Raw genomic sequence first — 20,559 nt, 5'->3', positions numbered from 1 at the left:
TCACCCCGCAGTAACCAATGCTCACTGCAGAGGTTTTGTAGGGAGACAAAAGCAAGACCTCAGCAGGGTCCTATTCTGAGAAGATGCTCCCCAAAAGGCACTGGTAGGTCCCACAGGTGTTCCTGGGATCTACAGAGAAAAGAGCCTTCCTTGAAATTCTGCCAGGATTCTCTTGGATGGGGTCAACAACTTCTCTCATTCGTCCAAATTCTGCCTCTGTTGTGCTCTGTCAGCCCCCTCCATGGGACTGGTTCCATAACTAAACCTTGCAATTGGAAATGAGTTGAAAGTCCTGTTGCTGCTACATGCACTCCCGTCTACCAGTGCCATTCACACAGCTGTGCTGGCTCTTCACCATGAACACAAGTACCACTGAGATCTGCAAACATGAATCTCAACAGCTTTTAAGAATAAACAATGTTTTATTGGGGGAAGGGGGGTGGAGGGGCATTGACCACATAAGCGTGGTCCAATGATGACTTAAACATCAGCTAAAACCAATTTCTGACAATTACCAGCAATCAGCAGTATGCCAAAGCTCCAGGAATACTCAACAGCTTTGATAAGTTTTGCCACCACTTAGCATAAAGTTTTTTTTCCTCCTTAGACCAAACACAAACGTCAACAAATGTGGATTTAAAGAGGAGTGTCTAAATATCTCACACAACATACAGCAGCTGAGAATTACTCCTCTTTCTGCCATCGAGGAATCAGATTGACTGCAAAAGACTTGCTGAACATCTACTCTGTGCTTTCTTTCCACTCAGGGATTTCTTTCCCAACATAGAATTAAATGAGGTTTGGCACCTACATATCAGAAGGTTAAGTTGAATGTCCACAAGAAACAGTCATTCTTGAAATTCAATTTGTACTGTGAGCAAGAAGCATGCAAATCTTTCAACATTTCTGTGTGATGTTGGAGAGAGTTCTCCCCATATTCCTCTACTTCTTTTCAAAGGTTGCAGCTGTGCTGTTAGGTAGGAATTACCTTACGCTTTCAGTTGATTTCTCATGGCCTACCATCTCACTCAGTGCAAAAGGACAGGGGTAAAGAACAGAAATTTAGAAAGGCTTCATACTTGCACACTGTCTTCCCTTTACATTTAAAAATAGATTAAAAATTTTCAGGAAAATATGAAAAAAAATACAATAGGATCAACCTTTTTCTAAGAAAACAGAAAAGCCAAATACTGCAATATGCCTTTTCAAACCTAGCCTCTTTTCAAATAGAAGAACAATTTTTTCTTTCCACTGTTTGGCAACATGACCATATATATCAAGCTTTATATAAAGAAATCTAGCAGCTTATAGTTTCACTAGAAAGATTCACTGAAACTGGTGACTTCCAGATTAGTTGAAAAGCATAACTGGCAAGGGAAGTAAAAGGTTAAGCAGGCTTTCTTCATTAATTTGAAGATATCTAAATTATTGATAACACTGAATGACGTATGAGTACTTTTTCTGCAGTACACTTTGTACCAATTTATTAAATCTTTGCTAATGGCTACTTCAAGTTTCTCACTTCCTCTCCTGTACAAAAAGAAGTTGATAATTGCTATAAACTGCAATTCTCTTTGGCTACATCATGTTCTTCCTCTCCCTCCCATCCCCCAAGCTATTCTTGAAAGCAAGTTGCCCAAGAGGAAACCAGTTCATTGCAGACGAAGACTCTCCAGACTCTCGTAACTGCATTAGCTAAGCACGCAGGAATGCCGCGTCTCCTCCACCCCCAAGGGTTTCCTAGGCTCTCCTTCCAAGGCAAGCCAGAACAGCAATGCAGCCAAAGGGGTTCCTGAGGATTTATGAGGCGATGGAAACCAGGAGATACCACAAAAATCCAAGGGCTACTCACACTGACAAGGAAAGCCTAGGGCCTCTTGCACTACCAGAACCACATCTGGCCCAGCTAACTGCTAACGATGCTCTGCTGAAGCCCTGGCAGGTAACTTTACTCAAGTACTTCTGCAAATTCGTATTTCCCTCCGCTGATATCCCAAACACATTCCCATTTAATTTCTCCCTACTTCACGACTTACTGTGGTGCTCTTTCTTTAAGAAGTGCCACGTTTGACTGGTTCCCCGCTGTCAAGAGTTTCAAGGCAAGTGACCTCCAGGCCTTGTACCACTCAGCACCCCCTGCCCAACAAATCTCCAGGCAGGGTTGGGAGATCTACCATCTCTCCTTTGAAAGTTCCATACTCAATATTGCAACTGCTCAAGCAACAGTTTCCCATGCAAGATGTTGGATTCACCCAAAATCCTGCTTATGCGAACAAGACCAGAAACTCCCCTAAAAATCTCAGTCAGGTTTGTGATACGCTGGACTCTGCTTCTGGCGAGGCCCAGCCAACGTGGAGGTTTAAGCTGCTGAATTCAAGCAAAGAGGCGACAAGAAACAGGGAGAAAGACAAGGGAAAAAGGGATAAAGCTGGAGAGAAATTAAAAGAGCACAATCCCCTTTCACGCATGGACTGAAACCAACACCCAGAGTCTCATGCTATTCTTCTGCTGTCAGCACACACTTGTGAATCACTGGCAAAGCGTGGGTTTCACACCCCACTAGTGGTGGCCCACTTAAGATGACAGCCCGCTGCTGCTCTCCATCGCTCAGCTGAGGAGACGCACAGGATGGGGCTGATGGTGCTGATCCTGCTGAAGGACCCAGAGGGTGGCAGGCTGATGCTGCGTGGCGGAACTGGGCTGGGGGAAGGAGAAAAAAGAATCCACTCTGCTTTAATATTTTTACAGCATGTGTCTTACCCTCGAATTACTAATCTCAGAGCCAAACCCTCAAATAATAAAGCAACATCAGAATTCAAAATTTTTAAGAGCAATCTGAATTTGCTCTCCTCTTAGCTCTTTTGTCCATGTGATTCACACACATTGTTGTACATTTAGTTACACAACAATGTTATTTCCTCAAGGGATCTTTGCCTTTCTTAGTGCACAGCATGGACAGAACAGCAAGGACCAAAGCAGAGTTGGACAGGGCAAGACCACTGTTTTGAAAACTTCTGCCCCCATTTGCTGCAGATGGTAGAAGTGATGCAGCAAACACAACCCAGTAGCAAACACAACCCGGTTGCAAGAGAAGAGTCTTGACAGAAGAACCGAGTTCTGCCTGGAGAGCCAGTCCCACCCTCCTCGGCTATGGCTCTCCTCCGGGGTGCTCAGCCAGCTACCTGAGCCAGACATTTCACAGATGATCACTGACTGTTCTCCATTTTCTGAATTCCAGCTTAAGGCCCAAACATCTGATTTGCAGAGTCCAAGCACTTAGTTGTAAGTGAAGTCAAAGTGCTATACGAACTGTATGCACTCTGAAAAACCAGACTCTACAAGCAAGCAATTAGGCTGTCAAAAAACAAACAAACAAAAAAAGAAAAAAGAAAAAACCCTATTCTCTTCTCAGCATCTTCCTGTCTCACAGAGCTACTCTGAAAACATAACTGCTTCATAAGCATTTATTTACAGCAGCATCAGAGAAAAAAAGCTCATGAAAAGCTTAATAGTTCTGTCTCCAGCATGGCTTGATTAACTACGATGAATTAGTAGGCTTACTTAGGCTTAGGAAACACTGAATAATAAAGAACCATATAGCCGCTCCCTATGAGCACCTGCTGTTTGCACAGTAGGTGAAATAAGGGTTCTTCGGGAGAGGGAAGTAACGCCTGTTTAAGAGCTGCACCCATCTGCCTATGCACAGGAATTGTTCAGATGCACACGCACAGCTTTGAAGAGGTAGGAAATGCTACAATTCCTGCATACAACGTTACAACCTCATTAGCGAGGCTGTAACACAATTTTTGGTGCACACCACAGGCAAAGCGGGCGGCCCCCCTCTGGCAGGAGGCTGCTCCATACTTCCCATTAAGAGACCTGGTTTTAATTGCTTATAAAACTTTGCCAATTGTTTACAGTTGGAATGAAGCTCTCCACACTCGGTGCTTGCCTTGGGCAGAGATTTTGTTTTAATTTCAGCTAAAACAGTTGAATTATTTCTAGTGAGTTTAATGGGGAAAACAGTCCCAATATTAAAAAGAGAATGTTAGAAGAAACTACCAGGAAGCTGATTAGCCTTATTTTGATCCCAAATAAAATAGAACAGCCATCCCAGGACTCTCAACTAATTAGAGGCTAAAAATATAATTAATGTCAGACCACACAGTTACATGCAAAGCAGACTGTATGGGATAACCTTTGGTATTTTAACCGAAATGAAACATCCAAGGGCTGTTTCTAATGAAGGCCACCAACAGCTGGTCTTTGGGCAGACACAGTTTTTTATTATTACTTTTATTATTGTTTAGTAAGTATTAAAAAATAAAGTTTGGGATAGAAAGATTTAGGAATGTCACAGTAATACTAAATTATGAAGGGAAGTTAGCCAAAGTATTCAGATTGCTCTGCAATGGTAAGTGATCAGAATTTAACTACCTGCATATCGGTACAACCAGAGGCAAGGCATGAATTTAAAGAATGAGAAATATCTACAAGGAGGACTGCTGGAGAACAACAGTTCGTATACCTTAGAGATCCCCCCAGTCAGCTCAGCATGAGCTGCCAGAACAAGGTGCTGGCAAAAAATCGACTGCAATATTATATAAAAGCAGTTACCAAGTAGAGGCAGTGAATTGACTGTATCTCTATACGCAGCATCCCTCGGGCCACGGCTAGAACGCTGCCTCCAGGTGGCCAAACCTAGGACAGCAAGTTCAAAGCAGAAAGACAAAAATGATCCAGTGATCAGAAGCAAAACAAGCCTATGTATGCAGCTTTCTAAAAGAAAATTTAAAGACATGACTTGCCCAATATGTTTAAGTATTTATGCAAAATATACTCAGCCCCAGGCAACTCTGCTGACAAGGATATAAACACAATCCAAGTGCAGGCAGATGAAGTTTAAAAATTGGATAAATTCCATCAAGCTTATGAGAAAAGTTGGTCTTTTTACTGCTTAGAGCATTTAAAATGCACCACATACTTTTTTTCAGGTTTCAATTTATGAATCTCCTACAGGCCTCAGAGCAAGTAGAGCTGCCTGCGATGCCCTCAGCATACTCCAACTCCGGCTGCTTTTACCTAGCAGGATGATGATTTGAGATTACAGATCATATTTCATATTCAGAGTCAACCTGTGAGATTTGGGGCAGGTAAGAAATATTCTCCCAGGTGAGGAGGACTCTTGCCATGCCTCCGCAGCACTGCAAATGGACTACCCATCCCGAGAACCAGGGAACAGTCCCACCTAATCAATTCGCAGACACACAAGGGACAAAACACTGACAACATCCCGCTTAGCCAGCGGCACAGAACTTCTTACTGCCTGAAAGCTGAAATACTCCAGCTTAACTGAAGACGTTGTGGCAGCAAGAAGAATACAATGGTTTGCAACCCCCTTTCTGGCCTCCCAATCTAAGAGTCAGTTCATGATGAAAATGCCTTGAAGCTGTTTCCCTTCATGTTAAAAAAAATAAATAAAAGACATCAAAACCCCCAAAACAAAAAAAACCCCACCAAACAAAAAACTACACACACACACATACTCTGAGAAGTCTTTGAAAAACAATCAGGCTCCTGCTGCTTTTGAAGCAGGAACATCTAGATTTTGAACAAGGCGATTGCACCCAAGAGATTACGACAGGGCACTTAAAGCAGCTCTTTGCAGAAGGACTGCAGAGAGACACAGGGGAAAACTGCTACAGCCAGAAATACTTCTTTCTATGCAGCACCATCCTAAAGGAGGACCTTGCCTTTTGGCCCTTAAAAAGGTACAAAGGGGCTTGGACAGTGAAGATGACCAGCGCACCAGCCTCTGAGGGGACACAGATGAAACAGTGTTTTGTCAAACCCAGAGGAGAACAGTGCAGGAACCAAGCCAGGAGATCACAAGGATTTTGTTAGGAATTTCAGCTGTGCTGGTGGGCTGAAGAGGCCAGACTAGGAGCAGAAAGGGGAGGCAGGAGGCCGGCGCTGTTTTCAAACATGAATGTAGGTAACATTGAGAGAGATTACCAGATGTGTTTTAGCCAAGTTGAGCTTGATTGATGGCTAGACATTCATGAGGAGAAAAACAGTATATCCATGTGTTAGCTGCAAAGGAGGGTAGTTGAATGTGTGCGTAAGGGTAAGATTACTGAAAACAGAGCCACATGAGAGCCTCAGCGAGTAAATCTCTAAAGGAAGTCCTGAAGGAGCAAGACAGTTAGGAAGAAAACTGGAAGAGGGAGTTCAGGGAAGAGATTTCAGGAGCAAAACTGCAGAGGAGTCGGATACCTCAACAGGTCAAGAGAACAAGGAAAAAAAATTCGAGATTTTGCCAAGTTCAAGATTTTTGCATCAGCAGTTCTGGTACAGTGGGTAAAACTTAGATTGAAAAGGAGAGGGACTTCAGTCTGAACAGGCTATGTTCAACGGACTTATGACAAAAGGAAGAAAAAAATCATAGCGGGGTAAGTAAGAACAGAAGTGAGCTCTTTTTTAAGAAGAGAAACTATGCAGTACAGGGAAAGATTCAGAGTAGTGTGAGAAGTTACGAATAAGGATAGGGGAGGAGAGCAGTGTAAGGGAGAGGAAGAGACAGCATGGGGTCAGAGGCAAGAGGAAGGATTAGAGGAGAATTTGTGTCAACGGTAGGAAAAGGAGAACAGTGCTGTAGGAAACGCCACGAGACAGAAGGGGATGTTGACACATTATTTTGTCTTTTTTCCTCTTGGAAGAAACTAAGTTTTCTGCAGAAAAAAGAAAGGAAGATGAGGGGTTTTGAGAAGTCAGAGGTGTTCAGGGAGCAGCCGAGAACGTGGGTTTCAGGCTCGACAAAAGCAAAAAGCTTGTTTAGTGAAGAACAGAGCAGAGCTGAACAAGAGACTCAAGCGTGTAACACAGCAGACAAGCCTGGTCACCAGAGCGCTACAACAGATGCTCTGCAGTTAAAGTGAGAACAAATGCGAGAAGTTTTGGCAAAGCAAATACATGACAGGAGAGACGGGCTAGAGATAGCAGAGCTTGGGAAGAACAAGCAAAAACCCCAGAAGGCAGAGACGCTGGTGGGCAGAGGGGACAGAAGGTCCTCCATGAGGTGAGTTGGGGTGAACGACACTGGGGCAGGGAGCTGCACTAGGGCAGAAGCAGTTTCTGGATTTGTGCTGGTGAAAGCTGTAGAAATGAGGATCACCAAGGGTAGAAGAAATAGAGCAGAAAAGAGCCAACCATTGAAGGAAAGAAGGTCTGACGCTGGCATGTAGAAAAGGTTGTGGAGAGAGCTGGAAAGGGAAGCAGACAGACAAGATTAGGGCTAGAGGGAGAAAAAAAACCACCAGAATTTGAAAAATGCCTAACTTGATAGGCTGGGCCCAAGATATGCATTTAGTGAAGACTTTCTACCAATTTCTCTATGCTCAGGCCCAGAGAATAGCCTAGCTTGGGAATACTATCAAAGCAGTCTCAGGACGACTTAATTTCTGAAACAATGAAAATAAAGAGGGGACGGGGGAGAAAGGGATCCTTACAGCACACCCAGGCTGCAGGAGATTTTAAGCCCAGTTTTTCTCCAGCACCTTTATGCTTGTCCCAGCCCTTCCTCTGCCAAGGTCACCCTGCAACATCTCACCGACACCTGGAGTCAAGAAAGATGGATACACAGAGGAGCCAGTAAGCAATTTACATCCATGTGCAAGGCTGCAATGCAACGGCAAAATTTGACAGACTCCAGCTCTGAGAGTATCTCAAGAGAGAAGAGTACAGCAATGCCACCCGGGCGTGATAAAGGTATACATGATTACGAGGGGAAAAAAGAGCCCAGTGCTTTGCCAGAGCCCTAACAAGCACTACCATCCACTGCTACAATGATCTTAAGTGCAATTAATTTCAGCAGTGTGCTGCCTGCCAGCTGACTCCACTGCTTACATTAACAACAGTGAAATCCCACTCTCAAAGGGAGACTAGTAACTGCAAAGAAAGCCCTAAATGCCAAAAGCAAAGACAGTTTGTGTACTTTACTTAAGACCACATCCTTACTCTTAGGAGGGATGTGGCCAAGGGGGCGGGGGGGGTGGGGGGAACAGGACAGCAGGTGGCACCAGGTGGCAGCAGAACACCAGGGATGCTCCCCTGCCAGGTCAGCCTCTGCCTCCTACTTAATCTTCCTGACAACCTGGCAGACAACAGGGCCTGGCAAAGGCTCTGTGCTGTGCCATGCCACACACACTGTCATCGCTGCCCAGATTCATTTCCAGTCACAACCAGGGGAGAAGCTAAGGCACCAGCAGAGTGAGATAGGGCCCTCATTCATTTCAGTGGGACATGGAGGAACTCAGGTCTTATTACCACCCAAATCACAACAACTGTTTTTCTATCAATAATCCCCCCTTTCCTACACCATCCCCACCCTCCAAACCTTCAATCCAGATCAGGCAGAGAAGGGATTTGAATCCAAGGCTCCGCTTTCAAGCTGAACTTCATAATCATGGGACTAAAGGAGACAGGAAGCAGAGCTCTGGCAAGCTTTTCTAAAACCCCCGGGTAACTCTAGCCGGTTGTTCTCCAGTTTTGTTTGCTTTTCTTTAAAAAGCAGTTGGGACACTTCAAGCTACAATTAAGCCTTTATTCAACTACAAACAATTGCCTGGTCCCTACCCAAAGCAGCGCAGATGGATGCATCCCAGCTGTAATCCAGGCTCCTGCCTGCTCCAGATTCTCCGCCTGCAGCCCTGAAGAGAGGTGCCTGGACTCCTAGTCCACTGACCCCAATTTGCTCAAGATGGAAAGGAAGGACCCTGCTACAGGAGCTGAGCTATTATCCTTGGGCTGTTAATGTGGAGGACCCAAGGTGGTTCCTCACGGGGTGAGCTGCAAGGCACAGGCTGCCCTGCACAACAAAAGCCACTCAAAATGCCCAAGGAAATACTTCATCCCACAGGGAGAAAACAGCTGGGCTCCCTGTCACTTTGCCTCTGGCAGCAGTGCGACCTCTCTCCACACTGCTCCATGTTTGGATTTTAGCTCAATCTCAGGAAGGAAGCAGCAGTGGCTTCAAGGAAATCGTGCCTGCACTACTGAGGTCACATCCCAAGTCTCCAGGCTGGAGAAACACTGTTTAAACAGGTCTCCAGGCAAACGTTCATCTCTTCTTATGCATCAGAACTGTTAGCATTTTAATTTCCATCAATTTGTGGAGTCCTTGACAACTGCAGTTTTCTTTGAAAGACCGTCTTTGTGATTGCAGGGGAAAAAAAAAAAAAAAAAGCCTGAAATATGTGACCCAAATGCACCAGAAGGCTCAGAAATCAAAAGAGAAAGAGACCTGAAATGTGTCATTCCCTCCCCGCCCACTATCACCCTCAACTTTCTCAAGCCCGTCTCATGATTTTTGGAGTACCTGAACTGCAACATGCTCATAATAACCATCTGGATTTTTTTTTTTTAGAAGAATTTCAGCTAAACAGCAGCAGTACAACTGCAGACCAGATGCTGTTGCTATTACAAATATAACTTCTATTATTCTTTCGCACAGGGGGGCAATCTCCCTGAAGCCAGAAGATAGGCGACAGGACCAATGGGGGAACTATATCCCTTGGAAATGACACGTGGAGGCCAGGCAGGATACCTAAGGCATCTAAAATGGTATTAAAATAAACTCAGACTTGCCTTTTGGCACATAAATCCCACCTGCGAGAGACAGCCTGTAGAAACAATGTCTGAAAGAAAAAAAATACAGCCTTTCCTCCAAATGATCATACACCCTGTAACGATCTGCAACACCACTGGGTTTCACAGGCCTAAGATGGCCACACTTCCAGCTCTAGTTGCATCACCTCAGGCTTATTCTACACATCCTGCTGATCAAAAGTAGATTCCAGGCCAAAACCTGTGTAGTATCATTAGCATACAAAATTTCTAGGAGAACCTCTTTTCTCCAAGGGCAATTTCTTCTGTAGGAAGAAAATGAACATTTCGTAGCTAGCTGCACAAACACGTACATGCAAAGCTACTAATGAATTTAGAAGAGGTCAGAAAGGACAACAGAACATCAAGATTTCTTCTCTTGATTCACCCAACAAACCAGTCACCCAAACCAAACCCAGTTTTCCTGGCAGCGTTCTCACAACCAGACGTACCGACAAGGAAAGGGAGATGCTGTGCTGGTATCTGAAATGCTGAAGCAAAGTCAAATGGCTCAAAATGAAGCAGGGAACATGCATTTCTGTTGAATGTTTCTCTCTGCTGGCTGTGGAAACCCAGCTCCTCTCTAAAACTTGCAATAATCGCATCATTATTGAATTAAATATACAACTCCATCTTCTGTAGGAAGAATGCTCAAAAACATAGCTACAATCATCCAGTCAGGATTTCTACCATCAAGCTACAAGAAGACAGCTGATCACAAGATGAGGGGAAAACTGACAACTGTTACTAAGTTAAGAGCTCATTTTTAATGACATGTTCAACTCAAAGTCTTTTGCTTTTTGATGCACATGATTGATTGGTCCAATGGCCAAACCTGTCAGTTCATGCAGAAATGCTGGGTTTGACAACAACTTTCCTGGACGTATGTCACGACAACAGCCTAGATGTTCGCTTTTTCTGTGACACTGCGAAGAGTAGCTCCTCAGCTTCACATTGTTACTGATTCTATTCCCAATGCACGTAAGCAATTAACTTGGAAACCTTCAACTCCTGAGGCTTTTTCTGTGGTCGATAGTCCATCGCTCCCTTCCAATACCAAGCAACACCTAACTTGTCCTTTAACAATTCCTTCCCTCCTGCCCCCCTCCCCCAAAACTCTGGTTTTAAGAAGATTACATTAGACCCTCTAGTATTTCATTTCTAGGCATCTGGATCCTTCAAAAAAGTTTTGCACTTTAGCAATGGAAAATCATGTCAAGGAACTATCTTGCACAGTAACCTGCTTTCATTAATAAACTCATCTCAAGCTATGCAGGCAAGACAGCAAATTCAGATGAGCTTAATTGCTACTATCTCTGCTCTCTAAGATGAGTTTAATCATTTCTAAAAATAGTATTGTCCATGATGCCCTCTGAAAAGAGGCACAGACTCTTGGAAAGGAAATCCCCAGACAATCAATAAAGGGAAAGAGAAGGCAATTTGATATATATAGAAAGTCCCCTGCTTATCTACCAGTAAGAGCTGCAAAATTTCACACCCACTGTCCCTTCCCCACTGCCAGCTTCCACCAGGACATGGTATGAAGACAGCCACATGACAAGCTCAACACTAAAAGCATCCTAAAGAATTTACACTCATTTGCTGCAATTCACACAAACTTTTTATGCTAAGAACAGAGACTTGGATTTATTACCTTAAATAACTGAGTGTATTAAAACTCATTAAGGTTCAAATTCCTGCCTCTAAGAGGTTTAGTACAGAAAATGAAATACATCAGACTTACTATATCTAAACACAAAGAAAAATCTCAGAAGGCAACAGGATTTTTATCTTCTTTGCTTGAATATGAGGTAGTCACTTTTTTCCTGTCTGTGCATCACTGACATGAACAGATGAAATTCCCTGCCTGCTGAAATCGGCAGCAGATCTATCCATAACTTCAACTGAAGCCAGATTTCCCCCAGCACTGCTTATTCATTTCAACACATGCACGGCAACGCAAAGCTAGAACGCAGGGCTGCAATACAATAGCTCTGGATACCAGTAGTAATGAAAAACAGGCAAAGCGGAAAGCTATTTCTTTGAAAAAAGTCCAATTCACTCAAGGAGGCATCTTGCTTCCCATATTCTGTTGCTCCAGTAACAACCCTTTGCTCTACAAACGGGTGGTGGTGGGGGGAATGACACAATTATCTGCAATACAAGAGCACTGGAATCCTGCATGCCGGGTTCTACGCACTCCAAGGAACTCCAACAGATAAAGGAGGTGCCAGTTCAAGCTTTGCTCTTGCCTGCTTCATCATGAGTAAAACATGCTGAAAATTTGACTTCTGCTTTTTAGGAGGATCAGACCTACTGAACCTTTTCTGACAAGTTGAAGTCACTTCCTCTCATATTTCGATAAAAGAATGCAAGCCCACAGATTGCACCATTTATATCACACTTCTGCAAATTCCTCTAGTAAAAATAGCTATTGAAAAAGAAAAGACACAATGGAAGACCAGTGAGAGAAGGTTTTATATTTCATTAAGTTTGTGCTATATAAAACAAAACTGCTAGTCCAATTTAAAGGATGAAAACATTTTTGCTTCCTCTTTCACCTCATTTAGTGACAGCAATGAAAGCTTTGCACACTGTTTTCTAATCAGGCAGTTAGGTCTGCACAGAACCTCTGTGCTGAACAGTAGTTTTATCCCATTAAAATAACCTTCTTTTACCCTCCTCACTGCACAAAGCTGGCTCTGTCTAGGATCGTCTTATCCAACATCCAAAGGCACTTGGCTACCCCTTTTTTGATGGAGAAGCAGAGAACAGGCAATAGGAAGGTATCCGTCTGCCCTCTGGCATGCTAGGAGGGTTGACGCTCCCAGACTCCAGGAAAGGAAAGGCAGAGAGCAGAGGCAGCAGACAGAATATATTAACTTTTAAAAATCAGAGAAAGGGGAAAGAGCAAAGAACAGAGTAGGTAAGAAATCATCTCGTGTCAGCCCAAGAAAGTGCAAAGGACAGGAGGGAGGAATATGAGTCATTTGCATGCTGGCACATATCACCCCTGGCATCAGCTCCCTCTGTCTCTGCACTCAGCGTGTGCTGGCTGCGTGCCGGTACTGTGGCATTCCCTTCAGCAGCTGCCTGCAATATGTCTCCAGGCCTCCCTATAATGAGCACAATACCTTGGATGCTAGAAACTACCAGGAATGGTCAGTGATGCAAGTTAGCCACGGGCAAGAGTAAGGAGGACAATTACCAATTCTTCAGGCGAAAGCACTGCTCATTCAACTCCCTTTCTGATCATTTCTTTGTCTTAAAGTACCGCAGGGGCTTCCAAGCATGCCCAGCTCTTCAGTAAGTTCGTTTTCAAATGTCAATCTCGCACTCCTAGTGCAACTCCATTAAAATATTGCTTCCCGCACCAAATCTGATCCCTCACATCTACCTCAAGCAGAAAAGCCAAAGTTCCCCTCCAGCACGGTTCTTCATTCTACCAACCAGCTGTGTTACAAAAGAAAGTATCTGCTCTTTTCAGGGTTGGCACCCTGACACTCAGAAGATCACGACACTATATAACAACACAGAGACAACATCAGTGCTTAATGTTTAAGGAAAAGATCAATTTTGCCCAGGTCAAATCTCCAAAAGACATTGCCTCCCCAAAACTTCCACTTGGTATTCTTACCAAACACTGCAGAAATCCATCTAAAAGATCACAACTGCTGGGCTGGTGCACAAAAATGAAGCTGTCACAACAGGTGGGCTAACATCACCAGAACGATCACAGCAAAGCCACTGTAGCAACAACCTTGTCTAAGGAACCGCTTTCAGCCTAAACAGAGGAGCATTTGACACTGCCCTACAATATGGTGTGATCTGGTGAAGTTACAGGGAAAGTCTGGGACTTCCTCTTAGGTCCCCTTGGGGATTTCTCACATAGCCTCAAATACCTATGAGTCTCCAACCACAGCCCCTTCCCTTACTGTAGGACCTCAAACAAGAAGATAATCATGCACCCTTGCTGAATTCCCTCTGTACGTGCCCTTTAATTACAACTGCCACTACAATGATGCATTGAAGGTTCAAGACCCCCAGAAAATAGGGACTTCACAGCTTAAACAAGCACTTCTCCTTTGAAATCAAGGGACTTTCTTGTCCCATAGGCAGCTGAATCCAAACACGAAAGCCCAAAGTACATCAATAACACACATTCGGATCTCAACATCCTTTTCATGTCCTGAGTTAGAGGCAACAAGGCCATTAAAGGAGCAGCAGCATGGAAGCTGGAGCAGGAGAAAGTAAAGGATATAGAGGACCCTCAGTATTGGGTTAGCCCAGAGATGATAAACCTCTGATATCTGATAATAAAATTATTTTATAAGGGCACTGTATCACATGAGCACTAGTACCAACCCAAATCTCACAGTAACTGAGCTGGCATCATTACCAAAATTCACCAGCACTTGGCTGAGAGACTGTCAGGTCAACCAGGTCTACAACTTTTACATGATGGAATAGGTAATAACTGCCACTGATCTGAACTCTGTCCCCCTCCCTGGACAGTCTTAGCATGGTGTTATTTCCATTTCCTGCATGACCCCACTGACAAAATGGGAAGAGGCAGCAAACAGAGAGCCCATGGCACATTCCTCCACGTATGGAGGGATTTTTTTGCTGCAAGCAAGATGAGACTTCTCTTTGTTCAGACCCCTTCTCTTTATATCCACACTTACTTGCTGGGTTTGCATATACATCCTTGGCCAAATCATCAGTTCTCTGGAGAAGTTGTGCAGAGAACAGTGGGCACTGGTAGCTTTCCTTTCCTAGGGCGGTTGCCTCTGTCAGTTGTTTGCAAAGGGTGGGTTTAGAAACAGACTGCTCCATTTAGGGAGACGGATACTTGTTCAACTCCAGCTCCCCAGCAGCCTGCGACGCTTTCCCCAAGTACCTTCACTGAAGTGTTCTCAAAACTGGGTGCAGATACCTCCTAAATGAGATACTAAACAAGACAGTGGTTTCTCTATTTCACATTAAGCAGTTATACCAACATCTACCTGGTTCTGTCACGCTGTGCTCTGGTAGAGCAGAGTACTACATGGCAGCCATGCTCCAGTGATGAAGTTTACTCAGAGAGATTACTTTAAAAGATTAAAACGATTATTCTGTATCCAGGCTGTACAGCTTAAATAGAGGCAATTGAATAGACTTATGTTGGATCGCCACAAGGCACTCATCGAGTTTAAGAAAGCTGGCTACTTTAACAAGTTTCTAGAACAAAACAAAACAAATTCTTACGGTTTCAAAAGAAACAATACAAACTGTATCCCTTGCTCAGGCCAGCTCTCATTTTCAAGAGAAAACATCAGAGAAAGACTAGCAAAGGTCTAAGCAATTGGAATTGATTTTAAAATGCAGAAATGCCTTGAGGACCCTTACCATAAAGCTGTCACTCACAAGCAAGTACCATGTCTAAGCAAGTTCTGCTAGAATGAACAATTCCACAATTTCATTTTGCAATAGAGAACTGGACAGGTTGAAAAAGGAGTGACAACTCCACTTTCTGGTAAATACTTTTTGAGCCATGCAATAGAAGAATGCTAAGCTCTAAAGAACATACTGCTATGAATGTGGGCTTAAGTTCAGATGTAAGACTTTGCCCCCAAGCAGATAAGTTGTGAGCCGTTTCTACTTGTGTCTCTGCTGCCAGGACGGGATCCTCCAAAGAGGGGTGGAGCTCACAGCAGTTAACAGATAGTTAACTATCACTGCAAAAATCACCAGAAGTGGCTTCTTGCTAAGTCTCAGAAAGAGGTGCCCAACATATGGCCTGTACTTTGCTATCAAAACAGTCCCATCGAGCTCATTCCTAGCTAACCTCTTCCTCAAGAACTAGAAAAGTCTCAATTCTTATCACCATCCTTTCCAAGAATGCTGTGCCAGTCCTTCATAGGGCAACCAAATCTGCACCCTTGCAAGAGAAAATGCAACATTTTTTTTCCACAGAAAAGCAAATACTGGCAAAAGCAAATCTCTATTGTGCACGTCCAGTACAGCTGACCTTCATGGGGTTTGCAGTGCATGAGATCAGCTGTATCAAACATGTTGAGCAAACACTCCACCTAGAAGATACGTGATACAATCCACGAGGGAAGGAGGACTGGTTCTAAATCAGAGGCTAAAAGGAATAAGGCACCTAGAAATAAACAAAACACAAAAAGGAAGCCTCTAAAGCCAGTAACTTAATATGCTTTGAAACAGAATATACAGACATGCAACTCTCCTCTCTAGAGATATGCCCTGGGCAGGATTCTCACTGTTGAACAAGAAGGTTGAGAGATGTCCTGAAATGAGAAAGAGCAGCAAAGTTGAAACAAAAAGCAACAACAAAGTCATTGCCACTGTTAGGAACAGGAACCATCTGTTTAGTTTTGTTTTTGCTATGTCCCATTAATGTTGTTATCTCCCTCAGGAACGGCAAGACACTTCTTTTAAATATGCAATACACACATCACTCAGGTCTGCAGAAAGATGCTGCAAAACAAATCCCACGCAAAACTATTAACTAATTCCTATGATTTGATCACAATCCCTAGTGAAGCACAGCTCCCTGGGGAAGGGGAAGGTGTTCCTCTAGCTCAGAAGCAAACCCAAGAGCAGAAATGGAGGCTCCTTGCCAAAACATCAATCGAGGGAAGGTTGAGCATAAATACACAGGCAAGAGCTACCTTTTAGGGAACTGTGTTGAAAATAACTCACATGCAGGTTAGCCAAGGAATCTCGACAGACCCTAAACCTCCATGTGTGTCACATCTCCCATGGCAGCAATAAGACTGACCAAACCCCAAACCAGAAATAAATGAAGCAAAGCTGGAGAGAAACAGATTCAGGTAAGATTTATTTATTTATTTATTTATTTGGGGGGGGGGGGAATGTTGCTCCATAGAGAACTCCAAGAACTTATTTTTTAGGTTTAAAGAGAAGGACTTCCCTGGCACTGGCGGAGGTTTTCTAGCAGGAAAAGAGGCTCATCTCCAAAGGAATTCAACCACTGAATGTGTTTCAGTTTCATTTTGAACTCATGCTCCCAGTTAGTCGAGCTAGTTTTCCTGCACAGGCAAATAATCACACTCCTCCCTGGGGTATAATCATAGCCCAGTACAGTAGCAACTAGCACCAGGACTGTTTCCTTTCTCAAAGGCTCTGAAGCTCACTGAAATTCATTATCTCTGATGAAAAGTACACCTTTTTTTCTTGGGCTTGGCTCTGCACCTTGAGGTGCCAGATGAGGTTATATTTGTTGTGAAGACTTAGCAGCAGCGCAGAGAGCAAGACAGAAACCAAATAACATGCACTCTAAAGTAGGCCTGAACAGGCATTTACTATTTATAAGCTAATCATCTGATCCCTCCTAAGGGAAATCCTATCCTTTCAAACTGTTGAGAGAGTACGTAACCGTACAGTCTCTGTAGGATTGCTAGGAAGGAACAGAAGGGAATCAATTATACCCAGAGTCGGGCGCATTCAAAGAGCACGGATAGAATTCCTGCTTGCTTGGTAACAGCACAGGCATCTTCCTGAAGAGCGAGCCAGGGATTATGAACAAGGATTAATTTGTTATGCCCATTTACTAAAAGCAAAGTAATTTCTTTAATAGCTCTTTTCCATTCATCACCATCTAGAAAGGACTCCAATCTAGTTCTACAAATGTTGACATTTTCCTGCAAAAAGAGATATACAAAAGTCTCATAAGAGATGGTATCAAAAGCCAGAATCACTTCAACAAACAGAAAATGATTACTGAATCAACCTATGTTGGAGGGTGGGCAAGCAAGGATGGAGGAGAAAGGTATGAATTTTCATAATTACTTAGCAGTTATTAATTTCTTGGGACACATTCATATCCTGGGAAATTGAGCATGATCTCTAAGTATACAGCACTAGTAGTTTTCTCCTATTCAGCTCTCCCCCGCATAAAAATAATTCTAGGTTAGCTTATGCTTCCTTATTTTCTTGCAAGACAATGCTCAGTAATTTTCAGTGCAACTAGATACACTCTTTCAATCCAGCTACACACACACTTGAGAAAATTCTCATTTATCTCTAGCCTCTTTTCTTCACTTACCAGACTATTACTGAGAACACCACTCTCCTTCAGATGTCAGCAGCATCTAAAGACGAGCTGGGGATACAGAATAGAAGCGCAAATAGCTCCATCTTAAAAAGTGGAAAGAAGTCCAACTTGCAGTGGTAAATGGGGAATCCTCATGCATAATGTGGACAAGAGCCATCCAGGTCTGGTACCCACCTTCACGCAAGCAAAGCTCAGCAAGATGCAGGCCACCAGGAAGGGAAAATCACTGCACACACCATCCCATTCACTTCTACCAGAGCTGGGACAAGGGCTACTTTGAAAAGCCCCACATGAACAAAAAACAAAAGCAAGCCAGTGAATATCTTGGCAGATGGGACAACAATAAAAGCTGGCACAGCAGCATCCTCCAAAGCCTCCATATCGTAGTAAGATCTGGTCCTAATGTTTCCCTTGAATTTGGGAGCCTTTTTTTTTTTTCCTCCCTCTAAGATTGCTGAAGAAAGATTGGACAGTTAGCTAAGCAAGCCTCAGCAGGACAGAAGGATTGGAAGGACATTGTCACGTAACAGCAATGACACAACTGAGGAAATTTCCCTGTTTAGGCTATTGGAAAAAATCAAATAACTTTTACTGTCAGTGTAGTCACATTTCTGTGTTCTTGCAGCAAAGGAAAGGGGAAACCAGATGTTCCTAGAAACTAATAACTATAAGCAGAAATTTAAAATTAAAAATATATATATATTTTTCCCCCCAGTCTTCACCTTAGCTTGTTTACTTAGATAGCCTTCTTCCAATGAACACCGTGAAAGACATTATGACCACCTAGCAACCTCCTGAGCAGAGCAGACCATGGGACTTCCCCAGCTACCAGCGTGGGTGCAATACTTGGCATTGCTGCGTGCATATGCGCAAGCGTGCGTACACATGTATATACACAGCACATATTTTTTTTCCTGAATAGCCTGTGTTCTCTATTAAGGCCTTATATCAGCCACACCAAAAATACAGATTGTTTGAGCTAAAACTAACCAAATTATCCAAGCCACTGTATCATACCACCATCTCTTATTTTCCACTTCTCTAATCTTTGAATTAGCATATATATGAGACAACTTTTTCTCACCTTTAACTCAATTAACCTGACCCTCATAAATTGTCTCTGAGCATTCACTGGCCTTCACAAAACACATACACACCAAACCTGGGCATAGTATTGCAGGAACATTTGCACCAGTGCACGAGCAGAGGTAACATATCCTCTCTTCCTTCTCCACAGTCACAGTTGGATATCTAAAGATCACATTATCGTGCCTGGCTACAGTCCTGCTCTCAGTGCTCATGTTCAACACATTCTGGAAACAAATCGAGTCCCATGCAAAAGTCACTGCTTCCTAGGACAGACCTTACTCCTCCCTTGCTTCTCTATTCTTATAACGGACTATATTTTCCTGAATAGTCTGCGTTCTCTATGACTAGATGCAAGGCCTCATATCAGCCACACCAAAAACACAGATTGTTTGAGCCAAACTAACCAAACTATCCAAACGACTGTATCGTATCTCCATCTCTTATCTTCCACTCTACTCCGAGTTGCTTGCTTGCTTTATCAGTTTTAACCATATACTTTTTTCAGGTCATTGACAAAAACAGAGTAACAGTATCAAAACCTGATCCTTATTAGTCCATTAACAAAATATCCTCAATAGCAGTCCTCCATTTTTAGTACTACCAATTTAGCATACTTTAGTATGGGCTATTTTGAGCTCATACCCTTTCAGCTCATTCAGCATGAAAACACAAAGGCACCATGCCAAGTACCTTATAGAAATATATACGTATATATATATATATATATATGCACTGTAAATGTATATTTTATATAAATGACAACCTGCAACAACACTGCCTCCAAACCAAGTCACCAAATTTTAATCATAAGCAGTTTCAACCATCCGCTTGCTTTGGAAAATTCAGAGAAAGCTTCTCCAGCAACCAGAGGCTTCTAACCAACAAGGAAGAGACACACTTCCGTCAAGAACAGCAACCCCGGATCAGCAAGCTCAGGTGGGGGCACAGACCAAATCCCACCAAGAAGGATGCACCATGAGATACATCGCTATCAAAATAACTAACTCCAAGCCATTACCCTGGTACATACAGCTCGAGGAGTTCCCACCAGCAAGGTGCTTCCAGGAGGGATCTCTACACAAATTGCTTCACTGCCTTTAAAGCTATTTCCCAACAAGGGCCATAGGAGAAGTGTATCAGAAATGGAAGAATGGCAGCAGAGACATCTCCCTCCTACGGCAGCATACGTATACAGACAGCAAAGCCCAAACATCCTCTGCTCTCTGAGCATGTCTTCATATTGACCTTTCAGCTTTAACCAACTGACTTGTGTTCAGACAAGGTTTTTTGTAGCTTGGAAATCCTCCTTTCCCACATCGGGGTACACAGAGGTTGCAAAGGGGTTCGCAGAGGGCTGCAAAGGCTCCAGACAACAACAGAGCAAGTTTTTTGTTGCCAGCAGCTCACTACAAAACCAAAGCAGAGCCAGAACGTGGGCTGGCACCGTGGCAAGGTGCCTCCTCCCTGCGTCCCGCTCCCCACTCTGCCCCGGCAGAGCCTCTGCTCAAGGAGCCAGACCCTCTTACTGATCCAGCAGAAAAGCCTTAAAAAAAAAGCAATTTTATTTAGCGGCTGCACCCACCCGGCGCGTCCTGCGGCCCCCCCGCCCGGGCACCCCGAGCAGCGACACAGAGCGGCCGAGGCCGGCTCGGCCAGAAGCGGGGCCCACAGCGGCGGCAGGCGGGCTCCGGCAGGGCAACGCGGGATCCCCGCGGCCGGGCCCT

At 43.8% G+C, this 20,559-nt stretch overlaps 1 protein-coding gene across 2 annotated transcripts in view; it reads right to left on the bottom strand.

Annotated features, from left to right (window-relative positions):
• The window catches only part of MTMR4 (myotubularin related protein 4), a 59,054-nt gene extending 40,935 nt beyond the window's left edge, over positions 1–18,119 (bottom strand). The window contains exon 1 of one of the 2 annotated variants that reach the window (XM_026063694.1): positions 17,738–18,119. The gene's annotated coding sequence lies outside the window, so the exon portion shown is untranslated. Of the gene's footprint in view, positions 1–4,617; positions 4,702–17,737 lie in introns of those variants that run through there. The other variant, XM_026063693.1, reaches the window with a different exon arrangement.
• Positions 18,120–20,559: the final 2,440 nt, after the last annotated feature.

The sequence above is a fragment of the Apteryx rowi genome, unplaced genomic scaffold (assembly GCF_003343035.1).
Source record: "Apteryx rowi isolate R43461 unplaced genomic scaffold, aptRow1 scaffold_20, whole genome shotgun sequence".
Classification (NCBI taxonomy): Eukaryota; Metazoa; Chordata; class Aves; order Apterygiformes; family Apterygidae; genus Apteryx; species Apteryx rowi.
The sequence above is the reverse complement of the archived record's forward strand: the minus strand, read 5'-3'. Positions and strand labels throughout refer to the sequence as shown.